General features: G+C 41.5%; 1 long non-coding RNA gene across 1 annotated transcript; it reads right to left on the minus strand.

Annotated features, from left to right (window-relative positions):
* Positions 1-44: 44 nt before the first annotated feature.
* On the minus strand, positions 45-16,662 carry LOC118361687 (uncharacterized). Its single transcript, XR_004821038.2, has 5 exons — positions 16,033-16,662; positions 15,577-15,636; positions 14,748-14,868; positions 2,740-2,818; positions 45-2,482 (listed from the first exon to the last, which is right to left on the minus strand). It is a non-coding gene; the product is annotated as an uncharacterized LOC118361687 (long non-coding RNA).
* Between the last annotated feature and the right edge of the window lie 4,614 nt (positions 16,663-21,276).

Genomic DNA, 21,276 nt, shown 5'->3' on the forward strand with positions numbered 1-21,276 from the left:
GCATTGAAGGATATGGTTGACTAACAATGGTTGATAAGAATAGGCTCAACAACTACATTTTATTTTTCATTTTCATTTATTTAACTAGGCAAGTCAGTTAAGAACAAATTCTTATTTACCAGAAGGCAAAAGGCCTCCTTTTGCGGGGGCTGGGATTAAAAATTAAATAAAAATATAGGACAAAACACACATCACGACAAGAGATGCACCACAACACTACATGAAGAGAGACCTAATACAACAACATAGCATGGCAGCAACCCATGAAAACACAAGATCACAACAACATGGTAGCAACACAACATGGCAGCAGCACAACATGGTAGAAGCGCAAAACATGGTACAAACATTATTGAGCACAGACAACAGCACAAAGGGAAAGAAGAAGAGACAGCAATACATCACGCCAAGCAGTAAGAGTGTCCATGATTGAGTCTTTGAATGACGAGATGGAGATAAAAACGGTCCAGTTTGAGTGTTTTATTGCAGCTCGTTCCAGTCGCTAGCTGCAGCGAATTGAAAAGAAGAGCAACTCAGGGATGTGTGTGCTTTGGTGGACCAAAGAAAGAATGTGACTGGCAGAATGGGTGTTGTATGTGGAGGATGAGGGCTGCAGTAGGTATCTCAGATAGGGGGGAGTGAGGCCTAAGAGTGTTTTAGAAATAAGCATCAACCAGTGGGGCTTGCGACAGGTATACAGAGACGACCAGTTTACAGAGGAGTATAGAGTGCAGTGATGTGTCCTATAAGGAGAGTGACACAACTTTTGGCCGACTGGTAAAGAACATCTAGCTGCTCGAGAGCAGCCTTACCTGCCGATCTATAAATTATGTCTCCGTAATCTAGCATGGGTAGGATGGTCATCTGATTCAGGGTTAGATTGGCAGTTATGGTGAAAGAGGAGCGATTACGATAGAGGAAACCAAGTCTAGATTTAACCTCAGCCTGCAGCTTTGATATGCGCTGAGAGAAGGTCAGTGTACCGTCTAGCCATACTCCCAAGTACTTGTATGAAGTGACTACCTCAAGCTCTAAACCCTCACAGGTAGTAACCACACCGGTGGGAAGAGGGACATTCTTCTTATCAAACCACATGACCCTCATTTTGGAGGTGTTCAGAACGAGATTAAGGGCAGAGAAAGCTTGAAAAGATACGGAATGTTGCAAAGCACATGCATAATTCTAGAGGAAAACCTAGTTCAGTCTGCTTTCCACCAGACACTGGGAGATGAATTCACCTTTCAGCAGGACAATAACCTAAAACACAAGGCCAAATCTACGCTGGAGTTGCTTACCAAGAAGACAGTGAATCTTCCTGAGTGGCCGAGTTTCAGTATTGACTTAAAATCTGCTTGATAATCTATGTCAAGATCTGAAAATGGTTGTCCAGCAATAATCAACAACAAATTTGACATAGCTGGAAGAATTAAACAAATTATAATGGGCAAAAACTCTTAGAAACTTACCCCAAAAGACACACAGCTGTAATCACTGCCAAAGGTGTATTGACTCAGGGGGGTGAATACTTATCTAATAAAGATATTAGTGTTTTATTTTTCATTCATCTTTTAGAAATGTTCAAAACAAAAAGCCACTTTGACATTACAGAGTATTTTGTGTAGATCATTGACAAAAACAGGGCAGTGAAATCCATTTGAATCCCATTCTGTAACACAACTAAATGTAGAAGAAGTGAGGCGCTGTAGCTAATCAAAAAAATAGAGGATGATGAGATGTCCTGATGACGTACTAAATGCCTTAGCAGCTAAGCTCAAGTCACGGTTCATTTCATGATTTATTGCATAAACCACAACTGTACATCACGTATCATTCTTGAACTATGGTGTATGATAAACTGATGATTGTCACAATGCAGGTTTTTACTGAGCAGGACTGGTTTCCATACAGGTTGTATTGACAGAGTAATTTAGTTGAATTTAATTGGCTCATTTGTCTTTAACTAGGCACTTGCTATCCGGTAGGCAAATATTTATATAGGCCCACTTTTGTGCTCCTCTTTATACTTGAAGGCAGTGCAGAGATTGATATAAATAGCTTATTTTCTCTGTAAAACATGATTGTCTTAACTGGTGTCTTATCTATAGCCACAGGGGACAGGCTGATACCACAACACATGTCTCACTGTAAAACAATGTATTTCTCTTTACAATGGCACCTGTCCAAAAATTATTAGCTCTTTAATTAAATCTACATTCTTACTTTGGACAGCAGAATGCGCTGTTTGGAACTGGGGGAAATGCATCATTGACAGATTACGGCAAAGTGTGGTACTGTGTTAATATCACACTTTCCAACAAGGTGACAACATGTCAGGCATACATATACCCAGTTAGGTGACCGAAATAAACAATTATTTTTAAACACAATACAATAGCTAAAAAGCTTGTTGATCTCACTTGTGCAAACGTATCCTGGATAAGACCAGTCCATTGGCTCAGATCTACTGACCCAGTTTGGCTTTCTGTGGAACACAAAACAGATGAAAGTGAGTTACAGACATTACAATGGTGCACGTAAAATGAATTCATCCTTGCATTTTCGAACAAAAATAATGTATGCGAGAATCCTATGCACTCAAAGTGGTGACGGGTGGGGGGGAATTTATACAGAGATTTTCGAAACGAGTGAGAACGGGAGAAATATACGAGGAATAAGAAGCCAAAAGAAAGACAGAAAGGGGTTAGGACAAAGGCAAAAGAGACAAAAAAGAGAACTCACTATTCCAGAAGACTGTTTGGGTTGGATGCTGTACGAAGCCTTCTCTCTGGCTTGATTGAAGACCTCTGCCATTTTCAGTCTGAAAAGACACCAATAGTTTCAGCCATTTAAAATGTATATTCTCCTAGAAATGGAGATAGGGTATGTTTGCAGTAGTAAAAGGTCAGGCAGTTCAGCAATGAGGTTCTCCAGGCAAGATTTGGGTCTGTGCTGTTTACACACAAGAAAGATTTGGGTGACCAGTTTCACTGTTTTAAGAAACTGCTCTAAACCATTCAGTGGCACAACTTTCCACACTGCACGAGGTAAAAGATACATTCTAGACCAGTGACGGGCAACTTTGATGGGGGTGGGGGCTATAAAAAAATTCTAAACTCATCATGGGAAGCGTCAGTTGTTCATAGTTCTGCGTACCCACATCCTTACCCACACATACAGCCGGCCCTAGGCTTTTCGGTGGCCTAAGCGAAATTTAGTTTGTCTGCCCCATCCATTCTACACATTTTGCCGTGGGGCGGAGAGAAGATTTAGCAATTTTATAACAAATTTCCTGCAATTCTACCCATTTTGCCATGGGGCAGAGATAACTGTTTTTAATATGATATCTGACTGAGAGTGACTAATAAAATCAATGGGGGCCCCCCAGTCGGTAAATCGACCATGATTTCTACAAGTTTAGATAGGTGCCTGCTAGACTAACATACCAATCTAAACAATGTTTGCTGACGTGCTAATTAAGTGACTGTTAGTGACTGGCAACAAGAGAAAAACTTCTGATGCACAACCAAATTTTGAAATTACACTCTCAATATAATGTTTTTGTCTTCAGAAATGTATCCACGAGCCTATAAAAGGGGGGCCTTGGGTCGCCCGTTGCCCATCCCAATTCTAGACCAGTAAACTCAAATGTGTGTGCGTGTTTGTCCAAATTTGGTATGCCTTTGTAGTAAGTCGGTGTACCACCATTTTATAGATGGTGGTACACTGTCGGCCAAATAGTTAATGATTACAAATTTGTTTTTATTATTTATCCAGAAAATGAGCAAATACATATCACAATCTGATCTACATCCAGCAGAACAAAACAATTTGCATTTTAAATGCTATCTCTAAAACCATCAAACCACTGGAAGCTAACAGAATCACTCATGTGTTCTTTTTATTAGTGGGGTTAAGAAACCGATCTGGGTCGTTTCAACCCTCCTCTCTCTCATCTTATCTATGAATTTGAATGACTCTGATAGGATCTAATAGTGAACATGTGATGCATGCTATTGGAAACTCATGTTTGGGGATCATTCCAACACTGAAGATTCAACACTCATCTATGAGAACTCCAGACTTTCTGCTTGATATTGACCTAACAGGGTTGGTTTAACTTTTCAGCAATATGAAGCTGGAATCCTTAACTGTGAACCTGACCTATCCGTTTAAGATATTACAACAAATAAGTTACCGCAAACAACAAACACTGTTTTCTTCCCTCTGACATCATTGCACACGCGACAGAACAGCAGAATATGCACTGCAATTGGTTGTTGTTGCAGTACACCTCCACTTCGTCAACTAAATAAAACCAGAACAATGGCGGTGGGGCGGACAGTGGCGCGGTTTCCCCTACTTGCAGATTCCATCTTTAACTTCTAAAGGAAGCAAAATGTTAGTTAGTCTTATGCTTCTCCCTGCTACGAAATGATTACATAAAACATATACTGCATACTGGGATTAATGGTGTTCGGTTGCTACAGCATCCGTGGTTGTTACAACACACACCCTTCTCTATTGTTTCAAAGGGAGTTGAAGAGCTCAATGTGCACTACATTTGACCTCAGTCAAGGTGCTTTAGTCTACACATTAAGCTGACAGATGACTTCAATTGGCTTGTCAAGGTAATGTGCTTGAAGGTGAATGTGAAACAGTATGTTCATTGTGTTCATGCGCAGGGGGATCTAGTAGTGCAGTAGACATGTCATTTTGACATGTACAGTCATTCTGTGGTAGGTCTGTAGAAGGTCAGAACATACATTGTACAACAATCCCCAAAGAAAAAGAAAGAGTGGCTTTCATTGAATAGGATAGATTCAACACACATGAAAGGACAAGCGTATTTTACACCAATCCTCACGGTTCCTGTAACATCAGTTTGTTTTCCTTCTTCCAAAGGTCTTTGAAATCAGTGGAGAACTCATGCCACACCAAGAACAGCGTGTTGGGAGACACTTCCTTCTCACCTGCCTTAGCCTTGACTGAAAAGAACAAGCTAAACTACAAGAAACTGAGGATAGATGCAACAAAAACATGAAATCAAACCTAAAATACCAAAATTACAACAATAGATTACAGAAAGACCAAGTCATTGTGAAACCTGTATGCTTATAATAATTATGCAAAATGTGGAAGTTAATCTTAAGATCATTTCATGCATTAAACTTGATATGGAAGTTTACTAAATAGAGGCGACTGGCCATTTCGTAATAAAACACAGCAAATATTAGAATGTATTAGCTGCCACAATGGCATTCTTTTCTAAGTCGATAACATAAATATTTTCCCTCCACAGATACAATTCTAGGCGTACAGGTTATAAAACCTTAAAAGGAAATGAATCTTGATGTGCTCAAGTCTCAAGAGGGACAAACACATAAAGAAAGGGAGAGAGAGAGAGAGAGAGAGAGAGAGAGAGAGAGAGAGAGAGAGAGACAGACAGAAAGGAGCGAAAGATAAATAGAGGAAGAGAGAGCACACGTGAAAGTGACAAATGCCCTGGCGTTGCGCTTGATCAATGCTCTGGACAGGTTGGGGACCCTTTGTTTGGAGTTTGGAGAGAACACTTTCCTGCCTAGTGTTAACAGAAGCCCGGAGCCAACGCTGTCTACTCTGGCTTTGCTTAGGTAAACAACACAGACACTGGAGGCCTTCAGTCTATCATAGGACCCGCAGTCAAGGCCATCTAGAGGTAGAGGTTCCATGTAGCCTCGGGATCTAAACATCGACACAGGACCTGTACATACTGGCATGCAGTAGTAGAGAATCGAAGTGAGTGAACTCAGCTCGCTGTATTGAAAATTGTTCTGACACAACATTATCCTTTGAGCCAATGTTATCATACTGCAGCTCGAACATCTTTAAAAACAATCACATCAGGTTTATTCTTACATCTCATGAGTGTTCTCTAGTTGTGTTTCTTGTGCCTCCAGAACAGTTTTTGCTATAAAAAGAAAACATAGTCAGAATATAGGCATCCTGTAGATAACAAGCCACTCAACAGGACAACATCAGGAAGTGAAGTAGAAGGCTATGTAAAGGCAAGGACAGCAGTAATGGATCATTATAGAAACATGTGGCACTCCAGCCCATGAGCTAGTTACTAGTTAAGTCATTATGGACAACATAAAGCTACATTGCGGTGATGATAACAATGTGGTTACACGTAAGACATAGAACAAGGTTTTATTATCAGTACTGAATAGATTAAACCATTTTTAATAAAGGCAGAATTATTGGTTTTGCATATACAGACGGTTTACACAGGATTTCACACATCAACATTAATAACACTTGCTGTCATTTTCAGGGTTAGTTCATGTAATTGAGTGTTGAAATGATTGTGGTCGCACCACTGATAGATGAACACCATGGTTTTCTGGGCAAGTATTATTTGTGTACATTTAGTATTATTGAGTTCAGTAAATTATTATGAAATGTCCTCAAACTCGTCCACAGAATAACTTGATATGAGAGAGCAGCATCACGTTGTGCAAAGCCTCAAACAGGCAGAGGAATTCCAGAGGATATCTTTAGCCTTAGGAGGGATTTTTTCATAATTCTCTCTCCTTCCAGCTAACTTCATAGAGATATCGAGGAAGTCTGTGCTACTGTAGCCAAGGTGGTCCGGTGAACCAATTTTGTTTGAGACCTGACTTGCATTAGCTCCCAGAGATAATGCCTATAGACCAAGGTTTTAGTTTAGCAGGCTAACACAGTCTTGTAGTGTGCAATGAGCAGAGGAACATTTTAAAGCTAAGGTGAAGTGTAAGAGAGTTGGTTCAGTGAACCACAATGGCGCTTGGGCTAACAACCGAGTATTTTGGTGTGCAGTCGACCCGGGTTCAAACCCAGCCTATCGCATGTGCGTGTCTCTCCAGTTATATTGGTTTTGCTTTCACACACAATTCTAAGAAATCTCTTAGTAGCTTTTAAGAGCATATTCCAAATCCATAGCAGCCTAAAAGCGTTTATTGGTCTGAAATTACCCATAACCTCTTCATAGCTTTCCAAGACATCCACTAAAGCAGACGATCAGGAATCTCTCCTGGCATGGATCTCTGGCCTGCCTTTATTCAGGGAATATCAAATCGCTGTGTGTAATTGAAGCCAGAGCCACATCTAAGGAACCCTGACATGTCCAATGGGACGATCACTTTTGTCCACGGCTCCCCATACTAAATCATCCTATAACTGATCCCCATTTTTACATCTGCTTTCTGTTGCTCATCAATAACCAATCAGAAATCAGAACAGGATGGATGTCATCAGATCAATGCAACAACAGTCACCAGAGGAGTATGGAATCCATGACGCAGTGAATCAATATAGTGACCCATTTGAGTTTTACAGTGCTAGTCCAGAGGTTTCAAAATACATTTAGGACAACAATGAATAGATCTTATCTGACATGATGTTACGTGTAGATTAGGCCTACTCCTGGAGACAACTCTACTAGCCAAGGCAGTAGTCAGTCCCCTGAAGAGAGCATGCAGCCAGTATAACTAATCGTTATTTACATCAGAAACAGATTATCACATGGCCAATGTTCTGTTCAGAGGAATAGAGGCTCCATCAAAGGCATCGCACGCATGAGAATCTGTGAAGCGAGTGGGGAAAATCGAGCTAGACCAAACAGTGCCGTTCCTACGAGTCCGCTTCCACTGTTATTCTGTGGTTAGTTTCATGGTCAGAAAATAAACAAGAGTGGTGGAAACTGTGGAGCCAGAAACTGTTTAACCCCGGGGTCTGAAATGATAGAAATAACACAAATAAGACATTGCTGTTGTTGCTTTTTTTTCTGCAGTGGAGGCACCCAGTGGATTTCGTCTGGAGCCTTCCAAGTCACATGTCAGTGTTATATCGAACATTCCTCTCTCTGTGGACAACCTCGTCATTTGCCTCAAGGGAGAACCCAATATTTCTTTCAGAGGGACACTTTCATCCAGGCTTCCTTTAAACTGGGACTCAAGGACAGAGAGCGACATAGTGGAAGAACATGTGTTACAAATTACCGACTCTCATTTGAATACAAAAGCACTTGAGAAAGGGTCAGTGAGCTCAGTCTTACAACAAGAATGGAAAGAGTTAGCTAGAAATAGCCTGCCGCAAAGCCTATGTAAAACTGCCTAGAAAGACATCCCACATGTTTTAATAGACATGACAACCAAACCTTACACTTAAGAGTTGTGAAACATTCATCAATAAACATTTTAATCTTGGCTTTACACAATAGTTTGTCTGTTATGATGAGAATAGTTCCATTATTTTAGAGTTTTGGAGGCTTTACTTCAGAGTTAAGTTAGTTAAAGGGTCTGATATGCAGGGGCGAAACTCTTTCACAGGAGGTTGTTGAATGGGTCTTCGTGGGAAGGTGATAACAAACACACTGTGGTCAAATGAAAACAAACATGGCCGATCGCAGAGGGAAGGTGGATTCATCATCAACCCTCGTTCCACTGCTAATTCATCATCTCTGTTTTAACTGCTCTCAGGGTAAACAGCTCCCTCCAAGTGTTTATTTGATGTCCTGATATGATAGAGGCAAGAATGGAGATGAACAGAGAGTAAACAAGTGACGGCGAGAGAGGGGCTTCTTCAGAAGGTAGATAGAGAGAGACAGATAGTGCTGAGGAAGGAGGATAAAAAAAGAGGTGAAACTGGGGTAGAGGTCAAGGACCGGATAGGGAATAGTAAGAGCAGAGGGAGTGAAAGAGGTGAAGAATGAACAGGAGGAGGAAAACAAAGATAAACCAGGTTGCCATTATGGTTACACTATCAACCTTGAAAAGTTAAAGGAGAGCCGCACACTCTAGGAGCTCAGATGCAATAATTGAATAACCTAACATCCAACATTTCGACAGACAAGCTGTCTTCATCGGGGTATAAGAGAGGGGTACAACAATTGTCAGATTAATACTGCCATTGAGAAAATTCAAAGCAAACCGAGACATTATCTTTTTCAAGGACAGTCTCGCAAAAAGAAGCATTCTTGTGTTCTAACTACTCGCTATTCAAAATGCTCTGAACAAATTAAGGGAATCGTTCACAAACATTGGCACATTCTAATCGGGACCCTTCCTTGGTCATATTCTCACGGGACAGAAATCTCAGAGATCAATTGATAAACTCTGATCCCTGCCCAAAGTCTATTTACACTCCTACTGGATGGAAACTGAGTGAAATGGATGTGCTCAATGCAATGGCATTTATAAATGTAGATCCTTCAAACACCCCCAAACAGGGAAACAGATCCCAATTAAAGGTGTTATCACGTGCTCCACTACGGCAGTTATTTATCTAATAACTTGTCCTTGTGATAAAAATGATGTGGGTAAAACAAAGCATAAATGAAAAGTATTAATCTCGAAGCATCGTAGCATCATTAGGTGCAAAAAATCTACTTATCCAGTTGCGGCCTACTCGATTTTGTACCTAAGTTATATCAGCATCGAACATGTCACCCTCCCTAGGAGAGGGGGTGACCTCGACAATTTATTGTTAAAATGAGAGGCTGCCTGGATCTTTAATTTGAAGAACCTTGCTCACTTCGGCCTCAATGTAGACTTTGATCTGAAGCCATTCTTGTGGTTATTGTGATTTTGCAGTTTGTAAAAATGTAAATGTCTGTTGGCCTCTGTAGCCAAATTGTATCTATGATCGTATGCTATCCATTCATGGTATGTTATTTTTCTTATCTATCGGAGAATTAACCAATGATATCAGGCCACCTCAGGCCATGATTACAAACACCTGTGTGTGTCCTTTGACACTATATACTGTAAACTCGTCACCCTGCGGTGTTTGTCATTATACGCATTATTCGCCTCCAGATAACACTATCTACCTTGTCAGGGTCCAATTCTGCCAACAGCCCTCTTTATGTGTTCATATTTGGCCTGGATGTACATAATCTATAGTTTGGAAGGATATCAGCTCCTACAAGAGAAGAATGTATCTGTTTTTTATTCAATAAGTATCTGTTGGTATTGTCTTGCTAGGGCAATTGAATTTAAGTTCTGTCCTACCTAGTAGCCTACTTAATCATTGATGTTTGAACTGTCTGTTCGCTCTTTATTTGTGTCAGTTTCTGTGGACTTAGTTTCAGGCCTATTTGAGTAATCGTCTTGTGTTGTAGGGGGTGTTTTCTGTGTTTTCTTCAACTCTACCAGGCAATCAGCAATTAGTGGTGGGAGCTGCATCTTTCACCTCTGCTGGGCAATACGCGATTAGTGCTTCAGTCTCGAGTGTTTATTCAGTGGCAGCTGGCGGTCTTGTCAAGCGGTGATGTTGTCGCTGAAACGAAGACTTTCTGCCAAGCGGTTTGAGTAAGGAAAGAGGAGGAAGGCTCCACATCACTCTCTCACTTGAGTATCTCACCTAGTTATCTTCTGATGATCCAATTTGGCTCTTTTGCAGCTTTGTCAAGTATGTGTATGTTTCCTATCCCCGTTCTCTTCTCTCCCTGTAGGTTTTACATAAGCTCCCCACCCCTTGGCTACATACCCTTCTAATTTAGTGTACTCTGCCCACTCACAAGGCAGGCAATATGTTTGACCTAACCTTTACTAGAAGCTGTTCGCCTACCACCTCCTGCCCCTTGCTCATCCCTCTGCAGATGACTTTGTCGACCAATTTGAAAAAAAGGTTAACGACATCTGTTCCTCGTTCACTTAGTCTACTGACGCCACTGGTCCCACTCTAACAGAACTACCCTACACTTTGACCTCTTTCTCCCCTCTCTCTCCAGATAAAATCATGCGACTAGTGATGTCTGGCAGCCCGACCACCTACCGACTTATCCACATCCCCTCTTCCCTTCTCTAGACCATCTCTGAAGATCTACCACTCCTTACTTCCCTCATCAACTCATCACTTGCTGCATCCTCTGACTTAAAGATGGCCAGAGTCGCTCCCATCCTCAAGAAACCAACACTTGACCCCTCCAAAGTAAAAAACTACAAAACGGTATCCCTTCTGTGTTTTAGTTCCAAAACACTTGAGCATGCTGTCTATGACCTACTCTCTCGTTATCACTCTCAGAATGATCTTCTTAACCCTAACCAGTCAGGCTTCAAGGTGGCTCACTCAAATGAGACCGCACTCCTCTTATCACAGAGGCTCTCCACACTGCCAAATCTGACTTTCTCTCCTCTGTTTTCATTCTCCGAGAACTATCTGCTGACTTCAACACTGTGAATCATTAGATCCTCCTCTCCACCCTCTCAGGGCTGGGCAGCTCAGGCTCGACACATTCCTACCAGCAGGCATGGAGAGGGTCTGTGTCTGCTTCAACTGCTTCTCACTACTGGTGTCCTTCAGTCCTCGATTATTTACACCAAGTAACTCGGCTCCGTCATATCCTCACATGGTCTCCCCTATCATTGCTATGTGGATGACACTGAACTACCCCCCTTCTGACACCCAGCTGGCGACGCACATCTCTGATTGCCTGGCAGACGTCTCAGCTTGGATGTCGGCCCACCACCCCAAGCTTAACCTCGACAAGATGTAGCTGCTCTTTTTCCCGGGGAAGGCCTGCCAGCTCCAAGACCTCTCAATCATGGCTGACAACTCCATGGTGTCCCCTTCCCAGAGAGCAAAGACCTTGGCGTGACTCTGGTTAACATTAAAGCATTGACATCCGTAGAGTATGACCTTTCCTCACACAAGAAGCGCCACAGGTACTAATCCATGCACTTGTCATCTCCCGTCTAGACTACTGCAACTCTGTTGGCTGGGCTCCCCGCTTGTGCCATCAAACCCCTGCAACTTATCCAGTACGCTGCAGCACGCCTGGTGTTCAACCTTCCCAAGTTCTCCTATGCTACCGTGCTCCTCCGCACACTACACTGGCTTCCAGTCGAAGCTCACATAATCTTCAATACCTTGGTGCTTGCCTACGGAGCAACAAGGGGAACTGCCCACTTAAATACCCCCCCACACAAAAAATACTAACATTCACTTGTCTTTTCCTACTAGCACTGACTTTGCAGATAACTACTTTGTTGGGGGAAAATGTACTTTCTAGGATTGTGATACATTGTTGTCTAATGATGAATTCACTAATGTAAGTCACTCTCGATAAGAGCGTCTGCTAAATGACTAAAATGTAGGTCTGCTCATGAAATATCTTTCAGACAGAGGTCAAAGGCTCAACTACCAAGTGCTGCTGCAACCTATCATAACAGATGGAAAAAGTTGAAACAATAGCCTTGAGTTATTCAATACAGTCTGGGATAAGCAGAGGTCCCCATGGAAACTGCGTTGAATGATGGTCTGTACACATCTTCCTTCCAAACACTGTACATTAACCAGGAGAGCAACTGAGACATCAGTCTTGGCTGCACAGATGCAGTGCAGTCTAACCAAGGGTTAGCATGATGATCAATGGCCCATCTCTACGTTCTATTCTATATACAGTGCCAAGATGGCTTCCTCATTTCAGGTATCCTGACACTGAACATAATCCAGGGAGATATCTGAGCCATTAGTCATTGGCCTTCGTCTTTGGGGCAGCTATCGTTTAGCTAACCAAGGATAAGGGGAATCAATGACCCATCTTGAAGCTCTCAGTTGAAAAACCAAAATGGCTTCCCTTGTCATTGATCAATGGTCCATTTGCCTCACCCACAACCCCAAAATGGCCTCAGTGATTGAGTCATTTGTAGTGACCACAACTGGGACACCTTCACTCAGAAATTCCCCTATCTTCTCCTTAAAGGGTTGCAAGTGCTCTCCAGAAGAGACCTGGTTGACCATCTCTGTCTCGGCCGAGCATACCGGAGTGGAGGAGGAAGAAAGAAAAACATGTTTTGATGAGTTTTTCTGTCCAAAAAAAGAATGAGCTTGTAAATCACAAGACCATTTTTGACATTGCAGTATTACATTCTACCTGTTTATGTAATTAGAGCTAACTACCAAACATAATGGAACGGGCTAAGCTAACCAGTCATGATGCATTTCCATTCCCCCTACTACTTTTCTCCAAACAATGAGTGATGCCCTTGGAACCTGCAGACCCCTTAAGCATCCCTTGGAGCACTCCAGAATCATGGTCCATCAGCGACCATGATGAATCCAAAAAGTGCATGTTAGAGTTCCCAAAGCTAATTGTTTGACCACATGGCCCCCTCTGTGGAGGTAGTTAGCTAGCTGTTGTCCTGAGGGCCATCCAAGCCCGCTGCTATGGGACGCCTACTCAACCTAACCCCCAGGCAACTGTCATTGAAGCCCACATCTGTTACAGCACTCAGCTGGTCCCTGTAAAGTGAACCCTATACAGTTTGTGATGAAGCATTTATGTGCGCCATCATGGTACTCTGCCATGTAGGTTAGTGTATTTCGTCATGAATCTTGTTCTGGAGGCAGCTCTGCAGAGTGGTCACTGGCTGGTACAGGCGCAAAGTCATACAATTTGATTTTAAACCTAACTTTAACCCTAACCACACTGCTAACCCTAATGATTATCCTTAAATTAAGCAATTTTTTGTCAGCTTGCTATCTAAGGAGAAATGACTCATTTCTGCCTCCAGGACAAGATTCATGACAATAAATGTCAACCTGCCTCTGCTATTGGGAATGAGCAAGCAACTCAGTATCCCAATGGACCTGGTCAACTCGATCTTCACGCACTACAAATAATGAGATGCTTCACAAGATTGATTGCAGTGCAGTAAAAAACATAGCTGGCAAAATACAAGCCTTGATTGGTTTAACGGTGAGATACGTGATCGAGAACAGAGGAGATTTGGGTGACTATTCTTGATCGACAGATACAAAACGTTGTACTCCGTTAGCATGAATGTTTCCCCACCTGACCCCTATAATGTGTTAATGAGTTAGAACTGAGTAATGAATGTACGTGTTTCCACATTCAGTCATTCAATCGGTCTCATAGGGAATTTGTTTAACCATGAACTTGGCTTTAAATGTTTCATCTGATTTCCACACTTCATCATGGATTTTTGTTGTTCCCTAATTCCTACTATTTGACTCATGTTACCCTGGGAAAAAACTTGAAAGACTTTCAGCCTAACCCTAGTCTGATCGAGGTAATTCCTTGTAAACCTCTAACATGTTTATAAGTGCTACCTGGACTCATATTATATGCGAAGTGACCTAGTATTTGGTTTGAAGTATTATGAAAAGGATACACAGACTTACAAAAAATATTCTGTTCTTGTTCAACTAGATGACAGTGAAACATTATTGCTACCCATACAGTACACTGATGGCTTTTATTATGGGACCTTCAGATCTTATGGTTTGTAATGTGCGTATGCGGGTGCTGCATAAATAAGGCAGCCTCTCCAGGCCCTTGACTCACTCGGAGGGACATGAGCTGGAGCACAGGTAGAAGAAGCACCCTGAACCTTCATTTCTTTGGAGCTCTGTGTTGTGAGGACAGTAAAAGGGCGCCTAGCAGATTCTGGAGGAGCCTGCTCCGGACTCTCCATCTGGTTCTAGTTTGGGGGTTTGTATGACAAACAGATGCTATCTGTTGACCCTGTTTTGTGATCAAAACATCACTATGTCTCGGCAAACTTTGAAGAATTTTCCGTTATAGAGATACAGGAATGCATTTAAAATAAGTAATACTTTCATAAATCCTACACAACGGTATCATAATGTCATAATCAACGTTGATTCAGGTTTACTACCTACCGTTCAACATATATAGCTCAAGGATTATAAATAGAGCTACAAATGGACCAGAATATATTTGTGGGAGTCAGTCTCACCATTAAGATCTTTCCTTAGCTTGCGTAGGTCTCTCTGAAAGTCGTCAAACTTCATTTGAGAGGCCTGGAAGAGGTCCTGGGGTTCAGGGAGAGGGTAGACACAGGTCTCTCTACCGGCATCCTGAGCACACACACACACACACACACACACACACACACACACACACACACACACACACACACACACACACACACACACACACACACACACACACACACACACACACACACACACACACACACACACACACACACACACACACACACACACACACACACACACACACACACACACACACACACACACACACACACACACAGGCAATCATCATCAAAGACCAGAGCAGCCCTCTCCAGCATACATCTCAGGTAAGATTGGGATGGATGTCGCTGCCATTCTTATCAGTAGTCCAAACATTTCCAGTAAGATAATGTTGCATGGTGGTAATGGCCATCAGCTAGAGTGGAGCCATTGTAATCAAAGCATACGTTTGTCATGTCCATCAGTATTACTAGGGAGCCATTAGGAGCCCAGAACCACGTTGTGTATGTTGATTTTGGCAATATACTTTTGGCTGAGTTCATCTCATCTGGCTAACCTAATTATTTACAATAGGCCTCCTTTGGATCCTGTGGAAGCTAACATACTACAGGTCCAGGCGAACTGGGAAGGAGACATTCATTTCTTTTGCAAATGAGGAAAAGGAAAATAAATAATTTGATAAGAAAAGCCACGCTATCCTCGGGCGAGAGAGAAGATGAAAAGGTGGTTGGATAGATATCTAAGTAAATCAGAAAGGGATTCAAATAAACAGGAACCAAAACATACCTCATCAAAGTTCCTTAGATAGTAAGCAACGATGTATGACAAAAGACTCTGACAGTTATCCTGAAAGAGAGAGGGGGAAAAAGGATCCAAATAAATAAACCATAATTGACTTTTTGTCATTAATCTAATCATTTGAGAGCAGAATGTTTCGATTGGTATGTAGAACATATCTAAAGAGGACTTAAAAGTTCATCACCTCAAAGCAATGGATCAAACACGAGTGAAATCTCTGCTGGGGAGATTGTCATAACTTAGAGCTGGTAACGTGTCTTATGTTCTTTATGGGCATCTCTCTAGGATTCCAATACCGTAAAAACTGAGCACTATGTTCTTACATGACAGCACTGGTCATACACTAAAATCTAATAAACAGTCAGTCACTCACTCATTTGGGGGCAAATAATTGCCTAAGCACCATAATAGGGCAGTTACGGTCAGAGCTCAACACACACTCACACTGCTCTCGATGTCCTTGAGTTTTGGCAGGATGTCCAGAGTGAAGCCGTCAGCCTGCCCACGCGATCGGTTCCATCCGTTCATGAAGTTCCCAAAAGCTAAGATGAGGCCTAGCACCTGCAACACACACTGATCACTCTGCAGAGTCTGATAGACAGCTAAGGGAAAGACATGGAGGTAGAGGAAGGGGAGGGAGAGAAGGAAGAGAAGAGAAGGAGAAAGGAAAGGAGAAAGATGTAGAGAAATGAGGGACATTCTCCTGACCTTTCCTATCACCAGCAATTGAGCGAGAAACACAAACAGGACAGACTTGGCACAGAGGAAAGATTTGCTCGTATTGTTCAGGCTTGTCCAATGGCTTTGCGTCGTTCTTGCCTTTGGATGATTTGATGTGCTGCTCAATCTTCTCCATCTCGTCTTGCTGGACTCTCTTAAATAAGTAAGGAGTGTGATATTGGGTAAACAGTAAGTGGCACTCAAAATATACCCTGTACTTGAGATATACCATACATGCACACAAACTCTGTTCCTTCACATTCAGGGGAAGTGAATGTAGGCAAATACAGCATTTGTAGATACTTTATAAACACTATAGGGTGAAACTTACAGTATTGTTTCGATTTGCAACATGTTTTCCACTTTCCAGACACAAATCCACCGTTTTATACAAAATTAACCAGGCCAGAGATGCTCTCTCATTTCACAAAGAAAAAGACAATAGAGGTTGACAGACCTGGCGCAGGCTGGCAAAACCACAAAACGTCCGACAAAGAGAAATGTAAACTCTGTAGGTCTCTCATGAGTTCCGGTTCGTCTGAGAAGCAGGTTAGGGGAGCCGACGTTGACTCCAGGGTCTGGCCCAGGCATAACTCAGCAGCAGCACATCAAATATGGGCATCAAACACCGAGCAAATTAGTATTCAACACACTAGGCCTTGGGTCCGCGAGGGCAAGCTCTGGTTCTGGTTTACGACATGTTTAAATACATCTAACACAAAACATATCCTTTTTCAACGTGTGGGTGTACCAATGTGAGCAGTAATTTGGGGACAAGAAGATATGATGGTGAGATCTGTAAATTGGTGCATTTGTCTTTGGCTATGACAACATGAAAGACACATGTCACCGCAGTCCCCACATTTCTGGTCAACAGTTTTTTTCTTAACTTCCCATGTATGGCACTAAACTTCAAGTCAATGTTGTTTTCTGATGAATGACTTTCATGAGAACGTAGCCTGAGGTGCTATTATTGTACCACTGAAATACAGTACCAGTCAAAAGTTTGGACACACGTACTCATTCCATAGTTTTTCTTATTTAAAAAACAACAACTATTTTCTACATTGTAGAATAATAGTGAATACATCAAAACTATGAAATAACACATATGGAATCATAGAGTAACAAAACATATATATTTTTGATTCTTCAAAGTAGCCACCATTATCCTTGAGCGTGCATTAGCCAAGAGCGTGCAAAGCTGTCATCAAGGCAAAGGGTGGCTACTTTGAAGAATCTCAGATATAAAATATATTTTGATTCGTTTAACACTTTTTTTGGTTACTACATGATTCCATATGTGTTATTTCAAAGTTATGATGTATTCACTATTATACTTCAATGTAGAAAATAGTCAAATAAAGAAAAACACTTGAATGAGTAGCTGTGTCCAATCTTTTGACTGGTGCTGTATGTCACGGTCATCAATTCTGTGTTTATCCATACAAAGTGACAGTGTTGTTATAATGTCCCTCAACCTCTGCAGTCACAGCCTATGAGTATATTTCATGAGTGTAACTGTTGTGGTTTGTCATGTTGTTGCTTATCATGTGCAAAGTGATGTGGTGTTGGGAGTGGTTCCCTGAACTTCTAAGAGTCGTGTCAGGAGGTTCCGACTCCTGATATTTGCGGGGACGGGTACCTCACAGTGACCCCTTCCTGCCTGTGGGTTTGTGTTGTGAGAGCAGAAGTGGTTTTATTGTACGAGCCCACAGACAGGGTGACTCCATTTCTTCCTGTGAAGTGAGGAGTGAACTCCTCCATGGCTCTGTGTTTGTGTGTGTGTTCTAGAACTGTGAGGGTGTAACCATTAGAACCCATCATTCCTAAGTCAGGGTGGCTACGCTGCCAACTGTGGTTAGGGTTTAGAGACTGGGAGACAGGATGGAGTCTCACAATACAAAATAGAAACAATTTGGCTCCACAACTCAATAACATAGCCTCAGGCAGGAGAGAGAAGGGCGTGGGGAGCGGGGTGCGAGAGATGAGGATGGGTTAAGCAGCTAAAAGACTCTTTTTGATCCTCCGTTGTGACACATTTCCTAAAAAATACACCATGTCTCAAGTCACAGTAATTTGAACATGATCAATATTATTAATGTGGCTCTAGCAGTCAAAGGACGGGCCTCTTGTGTTGTCCAGCCAAAAGCTTCTCAGGAATGTCATAGCGTCTTAAAACTGTATCACGGTTGAAATGTAAAAAACATGCCCCTTTTCATGCTCTTCTCTTTATTGACATAACAATGCATCGGGCTCTGAATGTTCTGCTGAAAGAGACAGGATTAATGTCATGCAGGGCCTTTGATGACAATGCTTGGCTGTAGCTATTGGAACCTTCACAACCAGCAGGGTGTACTAGGGAGTCTTATTCTAAAGCATTTAAATAATAACAAACTTTATAACATTATCCCGTTATCTCATTGTACTTACTAAAAGTGCCCATTATAACATTGGAGAGGGATACATTAAAATCCAAGAGATAATATGTCTCTACTCCCCTTGTATGATGATGCATGTCTTAGAAGAGTGGAGACAACACCTTTCAACCCATAAACTGGGTGGTTCGAGCCCTGAATTCTGATTGGCTGACAGTTGTGATATATCAGACCGAGGTTCTTCCTTTAAACTGTATACCACATGTATGACAAAATGTTTATTTTTATTGCTCTAATTACATTGGTAACCAGTTTATAATAGCATTAATGCAACTCGGGGGTTTGTGGTATATGGCCAATATACCACGGCTAATGGCTGTATCCGGGCACTCCGCAATGTGTATAAGTACAGCCCCTTGCCGTGGTATATTGGCCATATATCACACACCCTCATTCCTTATTGCTTAAATAGATGTTTACTCGAGAAATAGTACTGTATCTCTCCTTCCAGCAGACATACTGTACACTTGGACTGACTCTGTGGCCAAACATCACACATACCAGTAGGGCTTGTGGTTTCCATGTTTGTTTTGGTATTTAATGCACATTTTCTTTAGTTGGCCTTTCAAGTGGACCAGATGGAACATGAACTCCAGATACAGAGCAATGTTCAGAGCGGACGCTGTGGAACTGACAACCAGAACAAATTCCTTAAACTGTTAATAACTAAAGATTAAAAGACTGTTATGAAAAGGCCACCTTCCTACATGTTCCAAGGAAGGACCACTTCATTTATGGGAATTGTGGTTTTTGTTTTGTAGTCCAAATAAAATAAAATAAATTACTGACTGATTTTCAACTAGTTGCTAGTACTGGGGCTTGACTATTAAATATTTCATTATATAATAAAACCATAGCTTCCTGTAACTACAGTCAGGTCTAAAATTATTGGCTTCCTTGATAAAGATGAGAAGAATTTTTAAAATAAATCATACAAATACTGAGCTATATTGTATGCTCCCAAAAAAATATTATTATATTGTACTCAGAAAAATATGTTTTGCCAAGAGTGTGCAAAGCGATATTTTTTTATTTAACTAGGCAAGTCAGTTAAGAACAATTCTTACTTACAATGACAGCCTACTATAGGAACAGTGGGTTACCTACCTTGTTCAGGGGCAGATAGACAGATTTTTACCTTCTCAGCTCGGGGATTCAATCTAGCAACATTTTGGTTACTGGCCTAATGCTCTAACCACTAGGCTACCTGCCGCCCCATGAGATTAAGAAGTAATATTTATTTTCTCAATGAAAGATACATGTCAAGGTGATTGGCACCCTTAAAGATTCCTCAAAATAAAAACAAACAAAATACAGTCTGCATTAACATTCAACTTTTTTAAATTATTATTATTATTATATTATAATGAATCAAATCAAATTTGATTGGTTGTGTACAAATAGTTTGTAGATGTTATCGCAGGTGCAGCGAAAGGCTTATGTTTCTGTCTCCAACAGGGCAGTAATACCGAACAAAACAAAACAATACACATAACTTCCAAAAATGCAAAGAAAGAAATGAAGAAATATCAGATCGAGCAATGTCAGAGTCTGAAATATATATACATACAGTACCAGTCAAACGTTTGGACACACCCACTAATTCCAGTGTTTTTCTATGTTTTCACTATTTTATACATTGTAGAATAATAGTGAAGACATCGAAACTATGAAGTAACAAATAACAAAAATGATAAACAAATCAAAATATATTTTATATTTAAGATTCTTCATCTCGGGCCTAATTAAATCAAGGATTGTGGGGAGGGGGGGGGGTTGGCTAGCTAGCTAGTTTATGTCTTAAGGTTACTCTGCAGCACAGAGAGTGGTAGCTAACTATAGTTAAAGTTATCGTAGCTTTCTTGAACGAATTTCAAACCACTTGATGAACATTAGGACTGCCAGAGCATCTAGCTAGCTGACGTTATGAGCTGGTATAGCGTTAGCTTACTAGCTACGATTAGTCACTGTAGCTATGTCAATTGTCAGACAATGAAGAGAACGTCCAAGGATATCTCTTCTTTCTTTAATTTCTTTAAGAAGAAAAGTAGTACAGGGGAGACGCAGCCGACAGGGGACCAGCAGCAGAGGAGAGGACGTTAGACAGGATGCTGTCGAAGATGATGATGACGTCATTGAGCAAGCCAATGAACAGGCAGAGGCAGTGAGAGAGTGTGACAGAACAGAGGCAGAACATGACAGCGACGAACAGGCACAGGCAGCATCGGTGACAGAGCACAGTGAAGAACGACAGACAGCAGCATGGCACGAACGTGCGGAACAGGGAGCAACAACAGTCACAGAGGTTGACAACCAAGCGAGGCAGGACTCAGTTTGAGCTATTCAACCCATTCCTGGACTAGCAGGTGAAGTTAGATGGTGTGACAGTGACCCTGATAATGAAATTGATGGCTAGAGAGTAACATTATCTGGATAAATGTATGGTTATAGTGTGTCTACATTGATTTATGATTAATGACACAATCACATAAAGCCTTCTGATTCATGTTTATTGGTAGTTGAGTTTGAA

This window comes from Oncorhynchus keta, chromosome 2 (assembly GCF_023373465.1).
Source record: "Oncorhynchus keta strain PuntledgeMale-10-30-2019 chromosome 2, Oket_V2, whole genome shotgun sequence".
In the NCBI taxonomy this organism is placed as follows: Eukaryota; Metazoa; Chordata; class Actinopteri; order Salmoniformes; family Salmonidae; genus Oncorhynchus; species Oncorhynchus keta.